This window comes from Heteronotia binoei, unplaced genomic scaffold (genome assembly GCF_032191835.1).
Source record: "Heteronotia binoei isolate CCM8104 ecotype False Entrance Well unplaced genomic scaffold, APGP_CSIRO_Hbin_v1 ptg001301l, whole genome shotgun sequence".
NCBI lineage: Eukaryota > Metazoa > Chordata > Lepidosauria > Squamata > Gekkonidae > Heteronotia > Heteronotia binoei.
The window spans coordinates 182229-197104 of NW_026800229.1; the positions used below are offsets into that span (position 1 = coordinate 182229).

General features: G+C 46.2%; 1 long non-coding RNA gene across 1 annotated transcript in view; it reads right to left on the reverse strand.

Moving 5' to 3' along the window:
• The window catches only part of LOC132591008 (uncharacterized), a 182221-nt gene that overhangs the window by 56289 nt on the left and 111056 nt on the right, over positions 1 to 14876 (reverse strand). The window lies entirely within an intron of this gene.

Here is a 14876-nt window from a genome sequence, read left to right on the forward strand (position 1 = left end):
CCACGGGGCTGTGTGTGACTAGAGGAGAGTCACAGTAAAAGACCTGAGAGGCCACAGACACAGAAACACTTTCTTAAGAGCTAAAGAGGTGGTTGAGGGAAAGATGTGGTTCTAGAAGTCTGAAGGGCTGGGAGAAGAGACACCAGTTGACTTAAGGGACTTGACACATTATATCCAAGATGCCAACCCAGAATAGTGTTGGAGAGTGAAAGCTGTATGATCTGTGAAACCTGAGAGACCTAAGTGAACTTGATATTATAAAGCCTGAACTACGAAGAAACTGTTAACTGCTTGAGATACAATATAGCCCATGTATATATTTCCCATTCCCCAGTTGAAGACAGTGTGTGTATGTTCATGGCGTAGTGAAGCAGAGCGTTCTCACTGAGCTCCGGTGAGTGCTCTGTTTATCTAGCTCTTGGGGGGGTTCTCCTTGCGAGGATACCCCCACAGAAGTGTCAGGGGACACTTCTTAGATTGGGGAGCTGGTCGGGGAAACTTTAGGGGAGGCGGAGGCTTTCCCTGCAGATCCCTCACCTTTCTCCTGTCCGGAGCTAGCTAACACTTCGGCGTCTTACTAGGTCACCGGAGATAAGCTGCTAGAGGGGGAAACTAATTCTCATTCCTGGAACTTTTGCAATTTCCCAACTGCCTAAATTTCTCAAACGGCGAGTAAGGGGCAAGTTAAAATATAACGGCAGCCTACCTTGCCTGATAAACGTTGGTGTGCTTTCGCTTGAGGGGAGAGACGGCGGAGATGACAGGGGGGAAAATGGCGACGGTTCTCCATCACCGGAGGTGAGACCAGCGTAGCAGAGGGAAGTGAAAGCCAGAGCCTGGTTTCGCGGCGGCTGAGTGCACGCCGGAGTTGGGACTGGCAGACGACCCCCCCCCCCCCAAAGCGGTGCCTGACGTGCTCCAGACGCCGCGGAGAGCCGACTGGGGGAAAGACTTATAGACGGAGATAGAAGAGAATCTATGACCCGAGTAGTGGACGGCATGGGAAACTGCTGGAATGTGCTGGACTGGAAGGCTGCGAAAAGCTGACTGGGGAGAGACGGGAAGACAGCAAACAGAAGGGAGGCTGAGACGCGGGTAACGGACGGTGAGCGGATTGGGGAGTAACGGAGGCGCCGAGAGCTGACCGGGGAAAGACAGATGGCAGAAGAGAAGCTGAGACCCCGCGAGTAGAGGAGATGGACTGTAAGTAAGTAAGAGAATGAATGACAGCGGAAAGTAGAATAGTTGGTAGTTATAAGCAGAAGAAAGTTGGTAGTTATAAGCAGAAGTTGGTAGTTATAAGCAGAAAGTTGGTAGTTATAAGCAGAAGAAAAAGGTCGAGAAGGGTACTGAGTGACTGAACCGATAAGAAGGCTAAGGAGGGAGGCGATTAAGCTAGTAAAGTATAGGAAGGACACAGACTCAACTAAGGAGGTAAAGGGAAAGCTGAGGCTCCAACTAAGAGGAGCAGCCTATTCGTTGGTGTCCGACGCCCTCTACTGTACAGGGGGAGAGAGGAATTGTCTGAGCAAGAAGCAAGAGGCATAGAGGACCCTAAAGAAGGAAAGGGTGGGTTCTTAGCAATTTTTTTTTTGCGGCCCCCCCTCCCTTGAAGAGTGTTTTTTTGTTTTCGTTTGGATGTATAACCTTCATCATTAAGAACAGAGAAAAAAAGAAGAAGAAAGAAGATAGAAGAAAGAAGCAAGAAGATTAGAAGAAAGGAAGAAAGAGGACTATAAGTTACAATACTAAATAACGTAATATATTTGTTGTAATCAACTAATCAACTAATTGTTCTAACTAATTGATGAATTGAGAATGAATTGTGCATCTGCTTAATTATTTGAAATCTATAAGTGTTAATTACCAATGAACTAACTGATTTAATTGTTTGATGAGCAGATGATCAACTGCGTAACTGATTTATTAATTAAGTAAGATAATTTATAATTAGTGTCGGGATTTGTGTAAGAGGATTGATTGATAGTTGATTAAGATAATAGATTAATTGATAGTGGATTTAAGATTATAGACCGTCCAACATATTAGACTGATTGACTGATTGACTAACGACAATAGTGACTATACACCAATTAACGTAGAGTGTAGTAACAAAATAACTCCTAGATAAATTTTTTTTTTAAGGAAAGTGGATAATATTTTTGCTCAGTAAATTCAATTTTTTGTGTGCTTAGGAATGGAGACTAAAATTAAGAAAGGTGGTCAATTTACCCCACCTGGGGGGAATAAACCAACCCCCCCAGCTATTACCCAAGAGGCCCTAGACAAATTACAAAACTTAATGACAACAGGTTTCCAACAAAATCAAGCCGCATTACAAGATGTGAAGACTGACCTAATGAGCGAGGTTAGAAAACAACTAACCAACAACTGGGAGAATTTCAGAAACAACTTTTGGCCAACACGCAACAGGTGCACGAGCTCGCTGCTAAGTTTGATAAGCTTGAGGAACAAGAGGCCACTACGTCCGCTAACACAAGGGAAAATCAGGCCAATGTAGCTAAGCTTGAAGATCGCTTAGTGAGGTTAGAGATGGACAAAGCAGCTTATCTCTTGAGATTTCAAGACATTCCAGAAGAGAGAGGAGAAGAGTTAGAAAACAAGATTCTTAAACTATTAACAACAGAGGATGACAACGTTTTAAGAAATGGCAAAGCGGATATTGAATGGGCCAGAAGGGTGGCTTCCCCCTATACCAAGAAATTTAACCTCCCAGGTGAAATCCAGGTTAGATTTACACGTACCGTAACCTGCGACCAGGCCAGTCAGTCTGACTTCAATACCGGGAAAGTTGGTAGAAACCATTATCAAGGACAGAATGAGTAGGCACATTGATGAACACGGGATATTGAGGAAGACTCAGCATGGGTTCTGCAAGGGAAGATCTTGCCTCACTAACCTGTTACATTTCTTTGAGGGGGTGAACAAACATGTGGACAAAGGAGACCCGATAGATGTTGTTTACCTTGACTTCCAGAAAGCTTTTGATAAAGTTCCTCATCAAAGGCTCCTTAGAAAGCTTGAGAGTCATGGAGTAAAAGGACAGGTCCTCTTGTGGATCAAAAACTGGCTTAGTAATAGGAAGCAGAGAGTGAGTATAAATGGGCAGTCTTCGCAGTGGAGGACGGTAAGCAGTGGGGTGCCGCAGGGCTCGGTACTGGGTCCCATGCTCTTTAACTTGTTCATAAATGATTTAGAGTTGGGAGTGAGCAGTGAAGTGGCCAAGTTTGCGGATGACACTAAATTGTTCAGGGTGGTGAGAACCAGAGAGGATTGTGAGGAACTCCAAAGGGATCTGTTGAGGCTGGGTGAGTGGGCGTCAACGTGGCAGATGCGGTTCAATGTGGCCAAGTGCAAAGTAATGCACATTGGGGCCAAGAATCCCAGCTACAAATACAAGTGGATGGGGTGTGAACTGGCAGAGACTGACCAAGAGAGAGATCTTGGGGTTATGGTAGATAACTCACTGAAAATGTCAAGACAGTGTGCGTCTGCAATAAAAAAGGCCAACGCCATGCTGGGAATTATTAGGAAGGGAATTGAAAACAAATCAGCCAGTATCATAATGCCCCTGTATAAATCAATGGTGCGGTCTCATTTGGAGTACTGTGTACAGTTCTGGTCGCCGCACCTCAAAAAAGGATATTATAGCCTTGGAGGAAGTCCAGAGAAGGGCAACTAGAATGATTAAAGGGCTGGAGCACTTTCCCTATGAAGAGAGGTTGAAACACTTGGGGCTCTTCAGCTTGGAGAAACGTCGACTGCGGGGTGACATGATAATAATATAATAATAGTAATAAATTTTATTTATATCCCGCCCTTCCCGCCTAGGCAGGCTCAGGGCGGCTAACAACAGTTCAATAAAATTATACAATATAAGGTAAATTAAAACAAGAATTAAATTATACAGTAGTTTAAAAACAACAATCTAAAACCAGTTCCAGTTGTCTGGGTCGTTCCATAATTTAGACGGCGGTGATCTTCTTGATGTTATTCTGTATATTTATATTATGGCAGGGGTCACTAGATAAAATCGTTGGTGGATTAAACAGCCATCCTATCAATGGTCTACAAAGGCCTGCTTGAAAAGAGTGGTCTTACAGGCCCTGCGGAATTGGTCCAAATTCCGCAGGGCCCGTACCTCCTCCGGGAGTTGATTCCAAAGGCACGGGGCTATAACAGAGAAGGCCCGTGCCCGGGTACTCTGTAATTTTGCCTCCTTTGGCCCAGGGTTTACAAGATAATGCATGGGATGGAGAAAGTAGAGAAAGAAGTACTTTTCTCCCTTTCTCACAATACAAGAACTCGTGGGCATTCGATGAAATTGCTGAGCAGAAAGGTTAAAACGGATAAAAGGAAGTACTTCTTCACCCAAAGGGTGATCAACATGTGGAATTCACTGCCACAGGAGGTGGTGGCGGCCACAAGTATAGCCACCTTCAAGAAGGGTTTAGATAAATATATGGAGCACAGATCCATCAGTGGCTATTAGCCACAGTGTATGTGTGTATATAAAATTTTTTTGCCACTGTGTGACACAGAGTGTTGGACTTGATGGGCCGTTGGCCTGATCCAACATGGCTTCTCTTATGTTCTTATGTTCTTATGCGACAAAATATTGAAATTGGCGAGAACAAAGGGCCTGAAATGGGATGACAAGAATATTAAAGTCCTCAAAGATATACCCTGGTCAATACGACAGAGGCGTCTTGGCTATAAGAAGATGACTACCTGGTTAACACAACATAATATACAATACAGATGGCTGATTCCGGAGGGAGTCTTCTTCTCATACCAGTCAAGAAGATACAATTTAACCACACTGGACAAGATGGAAAAATTTTGGGCTAAATTTGCGGAATTGGACAGCCAAGGACTCTGGATCTGGAGAGGACCAGGCAGAGGGGTTGGATCATCCCCCCCAAAAAACCAATGGCAGAGTCAAGACGAGGGCACAAACACAAAAAGAGAAACGGAAAATATCTGATAGTAAATGCCCCCCAGAATGATGGCAAGAAGAGATACGCAGATTTTATCGGTCAACGTCAATGGACTGAACGAACCCAAGAAAAGAAAGAAGCTTTTTTTACAACTACAGAAGACGAAATCACAAATCGTGTGCCTACAGGAAATGCATATCAAGAAAGACGACAAAAAACTCCTACAAAACAAAAAATTAGGCCAACTCTACTGTTCCTGCAATTTGAAGAAGAAAAGAGGGGTTGCGATTTACGTGCAAGAAAATATCGTCTCTAAACTATTATATAGCGACGAGATAGGTAGAATCCTCTTAATTGAAGTAGAAATTAATGGTGGCAAAACAATTTGGGGAAATATTTATGCCCCCAGCGACGGCCAAGAGAGATTTTATACCTCACTTCATCAGAGACTGCTTGAATACAGCGCAGATAACTACTGCATCATGGGGAATTACAACGCAATCTTCGACCCCAGTATAGACAAGAAACACGACTCCAGCAAATCGATCAAATATCGGAATGTGCTACCAAAATCCTTCATCCAAACAGTGGAAGAACTTAACTTGATTGATGCATGGAGAACTAAAAATCCTCAAACTAAAGATTACACCTTCTTCTCCCATGCACACAAGGGATGGTCGCGAATCGACATGTGCTGGCTTTCAGCGACTCTAGGTCTATCAGTCTCGCAAGCACATATATTACCAAAAATATATGCAGATCACAACCCCTTACAAATTAACTTAGAAGACTTTCGGCCTAAAACGCGTTGGACCCTTAACCTACAAATATTAAAGGATAAGACCTTTATTGAAAAAGCCAAAAAAGAAATTCAAATGTTTTTCGAATATAATCTGAAGCAAGATACTTCCATGCCAGTTATATGGGATTCTTTCAAAGCCTTCTTTAGAGGGATTGCCATCTGCTACTTAGCTAAAAGAAAGAAGGAAAAGACGAAAACCTATCAGGATCTATTGGCACAATTCTGTGGTTTACTTTAAAGTTCTCTGGTGCCAGTATATTGGGAAAGCTATCAAAGCTGCTGTGGTCCCCTACCTACAAACTGAGGTTATATCCATCTGCAAGCAAAACAAAAACCCCGAAGAGACTAGTAGTGAGAAATCCATATTACACCCACCCCTTGAGTTCCATAGTCATGAGGTAAAAATTCAAAAGGAAGAACTGAGGTGGAAGAAGGGCTGGGGTAGCCATAAGCCGCATATAGAAGCGATCCAGTGAGACCGCGAGGCGCGGTTATACCAGCCCATACAAATTCTGAAATTTTTCTTCTCCATTTTTTAAATTGTTTACTTTCTTTCACAATGGGAATAGTTTGAAACAAATACATTATTCTTGGTAGAATATTCATTTTAATTGCAGCTATTCTACCCAGCAATGACAAATTAAGTTTGTTCCATTTTAACATATCTTCATCGATTTTACACCATAGCTTCTCATAATTATTTTTAAATAGATCAATATTCTTCATTGTTATCTCCACACCCAAATATTTTACCTTGGAGGTGACTTCACAGCCCATTAGTCTTTGTAATTCTTGTTGCTTATTTATTTGCATATTTTTACATAGAAATTTTGATTTTTCTTGATTAATACAAAGTCCTGCCAACTCCCCATATTCTTATATTTTGGCTAACAACAAAGGTGTGACTTGAAGGGGTTTTCATTTATAAACATTATATAATCTGCAAATGCTCTATATTTGAAAATAAATCCTTTTATTTTTAATCCTTCTATTTCTTTATCTTCTTGGATCTGAATCACTAATATTTCAAGAGTCATTATAAACAACAATGGGGAAAGCGGACAACCTTGTCTTGTACCTTTGCTAATTATCATATCTTCTGTAAGGTCTGCGTTTATACATAGCCTTGCACGTTGTTCAGTGTATATTGTTTTTATCATTCTTATAAAGCTTTCTCCAAACTCCATTTTCTCCATTACTGCAAACATAAAGTCCCAGTTTAAATTGTCAAATGCTTTCTCTGCATCCGCAAAGAATAATGCTACTTCCTTTTCTGGATGTCTTTCATAATATTCTATAATATTTACAACAGTTCTGATATTGTCTCTTATTTGCCTTTTGGGAAGAAACCCCGCTTGATCTTAATTTATTAAGATATTAATTTTTAAAATTTTTAAATCCTTCAAAATGGCGGTTGTGACTTTTTGCTTCTGTCTGCAACTTTCCCCCCTTTTTCTTTTAAAGGCTTCTAAAGTCCATTACAAGCAATATGTCCAATAGTATTTATCTTCTTGTCATCATCTCAATTAATTCCAACGATTTTTAATGTCCTGAACACTTTAAAAACATTATTTTAATTTTGACCTCCAAGCAATGGCCACCGATGTTTCTCAATGGTATTATAGTCCTAGAATAGGCTTTTCATCCGCTACTTCCTGCTTTACTTGCCACCAAATCTCGTTTTCACTGGTAAAGAGATCTCATAATGCTTGACGTACTTCCTGTGTTAACTGTATATGCTGCAGGTCTGTGACAGTTTTTTCAAAACTGCAAGTAGATCAAACAACAAATTCCTCTCCACTTTTTAGCATTGTCCTTAACATTTACAAAGAACAGATTTCACCTCTTCCTCCCTTCTTCTTCCAAGCTTTCTAGATTTCCATTTCCCACCTTCTGAATTTATTCTGTTTAACTGTAAATAGTCCCGGAATGAAAGATAGTGATCTGTACCTTTTCTGCCAATTATCCAGATCCACACCGGTCTTGTGTAGCTTTAGATGTTTAGCAAAGTCCAAGAAGCTTAGGATTCTGTCGAGCTTATGTCAAATAAATGACTCTGAGAACTTCTGCAGATGATGAAAATGCAACTCTTCTCTGGAGACCCCTCAATGGACCCCCCCCCCCGGACTCCTTTTTAGCCAAGGTAAATCTCCTCAAAGTTTCCTGTGCATATCTTGGACTAATCTCTAACTGAGAAAAGTAGTCAGCAGGCATTAATTTGCCTTCCACTACCCCAAACAGAAGTTCCAGCCTGCTCCCGTTATGAGAAGTGGCTCAGTTCGGCAATTTCCTCCCCCAGAAGTCCCTAAATGGAGATTCTTAATTGGATAAAATTACCTTGTATTTTTGTAATTTTAAGTAAACATCGGCGGGAGTCAAGAAAAGGGTGGGAGAGGAGGAGGGGAGAAAACTGTGATGTATCGCTGTCAATTGGTATTATTTTTTGCTTTTATTGGAAATAGTATAACAATATATTGCAGATCAATAAAATTGTTTTAAATAGCACCCAGAAGCAAACGGTTCTTCCTGTTCTAGCCCAAGCTGGCTGTGCAGAGTGCTGATTGGCTGGCCTTAGTGTGCATTATCCAAATCGCATCCTCCTGTCTGCTTATCAAAAAGCCACAATATCAGGTAGGAGGATGAAATCGCTCATCATGAACAAGGCGAAAACTGCTTGTGATCAGATTAGATGTTGTCTTCCCTATAATAATACCAGTGTGGCTCTAAAAGAGAGTATCTGTAAAAACGGGTATTTGCTAGAGAATATTCCTTTATGTGATTAAAAAAAACAACCCATGATTGCTTTTAGGAGAACCAAGAATCCAAAGAGACTTCTTATTCATAGTAACATCCATCAATGTGTTAGTCAGCAAGCAGTTCTACCTGGGAGTAACCCTCCTCAGGGTCTTTTTGCCTGTGGAAATTGCAGTTGCCATGCACTAACTTGTAACAGTAAGTACTTTATCAGCACTTTAGATAAGACAAAATATATTTACAACATGCAACAGGTTATATATATCATCCAATGCCCCTGTAAAAACCTTTATGATGGTGAAACGACTTAAGAATACACACAGCAGAACACAAAATTGGGAAGAACAAGTCCCCCAAAGGCTAAATACTGTATTGAAAATAATCACGGCCCCTCTGATTTTATTTTTTGGACCGTGCAGAAATTAACCTGTACAAATGAAAAAAGCAGGTAAGATTGTTAGACTTCAGACCTTTCCACAGTTAAAGGGTTAAATGTGTCTTTAGAATTACATCAGCTTCTGTTTAAAAAAAAAAACAGAGGGAGAAATCAGGTCAACTGGATGCCAAAATATAGTAAAGTTCTTCCAGTGACAATTACCTGCTGATCTTTTACTCAACCTGAAGAATGGGCAGGGGGCTGGATTCTCATGCAAACTGGGCGTCCAGAAGTATTTCACCACCAGTCCAGACTAGGAGACTCCATGAGGCTCTTCTCAGCTCCCCAAAGCCCCTTTATTCTCTCCAGGAGCCAGAAGAGGGTGCCGTGTGGGAATCCTGCAATACTCACTGTGTGACGCAGCTGTGGGCAAGAAGGTGGCAGGTCAGATCTGAGCGTGTGCAGAGTGAACGATGCAGCCTCTCACTGGCTTTTATTGAACACCATCCCTTGGCCTCCCTGCATGCCTGGGGACCTTCCCCCTAAGGACCAGCACGATAAATGGAGCAGAGCCGCAACTCCGGGGAAGTTGTTCAAAGCTCAAAGGGAAGGGCCGGGAAGGAGAGACCAGGTGTTGGTGGGAAGCCATCCACAGAGGGCCCTTTGCCACCAGCAAGGGTGTCAGGGGAAGAGCTTCTGAGATTCCAAACTCCCTTCATGGGATAATGAGAGCTTTGGCTCATGGAAGCTGCACTCGTCCCCCGGAAACCTGGCTGGTCTCTCAGGCACTCCTGGACTTGCAGCGATCTTGACGTGTGCATGTGCCTAACAGGTGCCAATAACATGTAGGGACACACCTGGGAAAAAGAAGGGGAGGGAGGGTGGCTCAGTGGTAAAGCATCTTCTCGGTAAGCAGAAGGTCCCAGGTTCATTCCCCAGCATCTCCAACTAAAAAGGGTCCAGGCAATAAGCGTGGAAAACCTCAGCTTGAAACCCTGGAGAGCCACTGCCAGTCTGAGGAGACAAGACTGACTTTAATGGACCGAGGGTTTGATTCAGTATAAGGCAGCTTCATATGTTCATACATGTTCATAAGAAGAAGAAGAATTGCAGATTTATACCCAGCCCTTCTCTCTGGATCAGAGATTCAGTGGCTCACAATCTCCTATAACTTCTCCCCCCACAACAGACACCCTATGAGGTGGGTGGGGCTGAGAGGGCTCTCACAGCAGCTGCCCTTTCAAGGACAACCTCTGCCAGAGCTATGGCTGACCCAAGGCCATTCCAGTAGGTGCAAGTGGAGGAGTGGGGAATCAAACCCGGTTCTCCCAGATAAGAGAGCTACAGCTGACCCAACGCCACTCCAGCAGGTGCAAGTGGAGGAGTGGGGAATCCAACCCAGTTCTCCCAGATAAGAGAGCTCTGTCTGACCCAAGGCCATTCCAGCAGCTGCAAGTGGAGGAGTGGGGAATCAGACCCGGTTTCTCCCAGATAAGAGAGCTATGGCTGACCCAAGACCATTCCAGCAGCTGCAAGTGGAGGAGTGGGGAATCAGACCCGGTTCTCCCAGATAAGAGAGCTCTGGCTGACACAAGGCCATCCAGCAGCTGCAAGTGGAGGAGTGGGGAATCAGACCCGTTCTCCCAGATAAGAGAGCTATGGCTGACCCAAGGCCATTCCAGCAGCTGCAAGTGGAGGAGGGGGGAATCAAAGCCATGTTGGATCAGGCCAATGCCCCTCCAGTCCAACACTCTGTGTCACATAAGAACATAAGAGAAGCCCTGTTGGATCAGGCCAGTGGCCCCTCCAGTCCAACACTCTGTGTCACATAAGAACATAAGAGAAGCCCTGTGGGATCAGGCCAATGGCCCCTCCAGTCCAACACTCTGTGTCACAGAAGAACATAAGAGAAGCCCTGTTGGATCAGGGCAATGGCCCCTCCCAGTCCAACACTCTGTGTCACATAAGAGCATAAGGGAAGCCATGTTGGATCAGGCCAATGGCCCATCCAGTCCAACACTCTGTCACACAGTGGCAAAAAATTATATATATATAGAAGAAGAAGACTGCAGATTTATACCCCGCCCTTCTCTCTGAATCAGAGTCTCAGAGTGGCTTGCAATCGCCTATAGCTCCTCCCCTCACAACAGACACCCTGTGAGGTGGGTGGGGCTGAGAGGGCTGTGACAGGCATCACAGATAAGAGAGCTCTGGCTGACCCAAGGCCCTTCCAGCATGTGCAAGTGGAGGAGTGGGGAGTCAAATCCTGTGAGTTGGGTGGGGCTGAGAGAGCTCTCCCAGAAGCTGCCCTTTCAAGAACAACTCTGTGAGAGCCATGGCTGACCCAAGGCCATTCCAGCAGCTGCAAGTGGAGGAGTGGGGAGTCAAATCCTGTGAGGTGGGTGGGGCTGAGAGGGCTCCCACAGCAGCTGCCCTTTCAAGACAACCTCTGCCAGAGCTCTGGCTGACCCGAGGGCCATTCCAGCAGCTGCAAGTGGAGGAGTGGCATCAAAACCCGATTCTCCCAGAGAAGAGTCCATGCAGTGCACCGCACTTGCCCCCCTGCTTGAAGGCCAGCTGGCTGCACTCAGAGCCCTGCTTTGGAGACAGCCTCAGCCTCCGCCTTCTCTCTGGCGCCCAAGGGCCACCGGCTCCTCTGTCCTGTCTTCTGCTCGGGCCCTGGGGAAGCGGCCAGGAGGAGGGGCCTCTGGACTTCTCTTTGGGCGTCTTGCAGCCTCCCTCCAGGGGGCACAGACCGGCGGAGGGCGGGGGGAGCAGGCTATAAGGCAGAGGCCGGGAAGCAAGCAGCACAGCCGGACTCTGGGGTGGAAGGACGCCCCCTCCTCCTCCTCCTCCTGCGTGAGTCTCCGGGCTGTCTCGGGAGCCCCAGCAGTAGCGCCTTTCAGAGGAGGAGGGGGGGCTCTGGCTGCAGGGAGGGCGCGAATGGGATGCGGGAGCCCTCGATTCGAATCCTCCTCTCTCTGCCGTGGAAGCTGGCTGGATGGCTTTGAGGGGCGCGGGGGGGGGGCAGCACAAAGGGGCCGGTTGCCTCCTGCAAGGCCGACCACGTTGGGTCCCAGGCAGGAGCTTTGGTGTGGTCCTTGGAGCCCCCCCCCCCACCTGGCTCTAAAACGGAGGGAGGGGAGACGCCGGCTGCAGCAAGCGGTGGGGGAGGAGGGGGCTGCCGTCTGCTGGCAAGGCGGAAACTGCGCCTCTCTTTCCTGCGCTGGAGCCAGAGGGCGGGGGCGCAGCCTTGCCGGACCCACAGAAGAAGATTTTGAATGTATATCCCGCCCTATACTCTGAGAGCAGCTCACAATCTCCTTTACCTTCCTCCCCACAACAGACACCCTGTGAGGTGGGTGGGGCTGAGAGAGCTCTCCCAGCAGCTGCCCTTTCAAGGACAACCTCTGCCATCTCAGCAGGTGCAAGGGGAGGAGGGGGGAATCAAACCCGTTCTCGCAGAGAAGAGCCCGCGCGCTTAACCCCGACACCAAACAGAGCTCCCTTGCTGGGGGGGGGGGGGGGACAGGGTCCACGTGGCTCGTGGAGTGACTTCGCCGGAGCTGCACCGGGAGGGGACATCGCGGGGCTTGCGGTGGGAGACCGCGGGAGAAGAAGACCTTCTGCAGTTCCAAGGGCCGGAATCGAGCAGCCGGTGAGGAGAGAGAGAGAGAGAAGGTCTCGCCCTGGAGCGCCGCCCCGGCCCCTCCAACTCCGCTGCCCGGATGGACGGAGGAGGGGCTGGTTCAGTATCTGCAGAAAGCCTTCTACCCAACTGGGTTGGTCTTCCTCAAGGTGCCTGGCTGGGTTCGAACTTGGTTCTGCTGCTTCATCGACCAACCCGGCTTATGTTTGTTCAGTGATCGATTGGAAGGGGAAAGGAAACGGAATCCCCGTCTCCATGCCCACTGTTTTTCTGAGGTGTCTGTGCGACTGAACCACAAAACAAGCGGTCCAGGACACTGGCCTCTTAACTGCTTCCCTCTCCTGACACCTGCCAGCTTGTCAACATTCTTCTTAAATGTGGTGCCCAAACAGAACACAAGACTCCAGGTGAAAGTAAAGTGGTGCCGTCACTTTGCATGATCTGGACACTATACTTCTGTTGATGCAATCCAAAAATTGCATTAGCCCTTTTAGCTGCTGCACCACACCGTTGGCTCACATTCAGTCCATAGTCTACTAAGACCCCTGGAACCTTTTTGCATGTATCACTGCAAAGAAAAGTCTCTCCCATCCTATAATTATATATATTTTTATTTTTATTACTTAAATGCAAAACTGTACATATCTCTCTGTTGAAATTCATTTTCTTCATTTTAGTTAAACCTCCTTTTGAAGTGATTGACCGGAAGCCAGCCTTGGAAAGAAACTTCAGGTGGGCTCCCTAAATTAGGGTAGGGCTAGAAAGGGAACTCCCAAGCTGCAGAACAATCTATGAAACTGCTAACCTCGACCGCATTCTGTGACAAGACTGGAGAGCAGACTCTGTGCCAAGCTGTTCTCTCCTGGATCCCCTTCCAGGGCGGGGGGAGCAGAAGGATCTTGTAAGGGTGGGATTCGAGAGCTGTTGGGCTTCTCATTTTTCCTTTCTGCTGATCTGCCTCAAACTAGCTGCCTGCTGCTTGCTCCTGAGGCCTGTGCTCTGCGGGATAGATCCAGGCGTGTTGGTCTGAAGCAGCAGAACAAAGCAGGAGTCAAGTGGCACCTTTAAGGACAACAAACTTTTATTCAGAATGGAAGCTTTGGTGTGCTCTAAGCACACTTCATCAGACAATCGTAAGGAATGGCCAGCAGTCCTAATGCAGAGAAAGTGGGTGGTGGGTTAGTGTGCAGACTCATGGAAATGTTTTTTAGCAGATTAAAAGAATCACAAGTTGGAGTCTGGTGTTTGTTAGTTAGTGTTAACTGGGCTGAAACAACAACAAAAGGCAACATACAGCAGATTGAGGTCCATGTACTAAACCTATTAGTTATCCTGGATGTGACGTGCAATAAAGGAGAGCTAGTTTGGTGTCGTAGTTAGTGTGCGGACTCTTATCTGGGAGAACTGGGTTTGAGTCCTCACTCCTCCACTTGCACCTGCTGGAATGGCCTTGGGTCAGCCAGAGCTCTCTTATCTGGGAGAACTGGGTTGGATTCCCCACTACTTCCCTTGCACCTGCTGGCATGGCCTTGGGTCAGCCAGAGCTCTGGGCAGAGGTTGTCTTTGGAAGGGCAGCTCTCTCAGCCCACCCACCTCACAGGGTGCCTGTTGTGTGGGGAGGAAGGTAAAGGAGATTGTGAGCCGCTCTGAGACTCTTTGGCGTGAAGGGCGGGATATAAATCCAATATCTTCTTCTGTTGTAATGTTTTTGTTTTGGGGGATTTATCTTTATTTATTCAAGAGAAACCAAGAAGAAAAAACTTCTCTTGAGGGGGGGGGCAGTATTTACCAGGGAAGGTTCCAAAACAGCGAATGGAAAGAGTTCCTTGTTCTCTGAGAGTTGGAAAGTGAAGTCTCAGACTCCCTCGATTCTTGCCATTGCTGAACAGGTGGCTGGGGGTGGTTGAGAACCGAGGAGGGCTTGTTGCAGGGCCTGGGTGGGTGAGAACAGACTGGGTGGAGTCTCTCTTTTTTGCTTGACCCAGGGGATGTGGGCAGGCACTGTTCTTTACCCCATTGGTACAGATCCTAATCTCTTGGAGACCTTTCCAGCTATGGGTCTGAGGGTCCCTCCCCATAGTTTTGAGAGGAAACATATTCCAAGGTTGCATTGCTGTGGGGTTGGTCCTAGACAGCCACCAAGAACAGGAGATGCCTTTGTGGCACATCACCAGCATGAAGACCCTTTGCCTTTAGGAGGAGGTATTTGTGGGTTTCCTGCATTGTGCAGAGGGTTGGACTAGATGACCTTGGAGGTCCCTTCCAACTCTACGGTTCTATGACTCTTCTGGAGGTGGTGGGCTCTCCTTCCTTGGAGGTTTTAAACAGAGACTA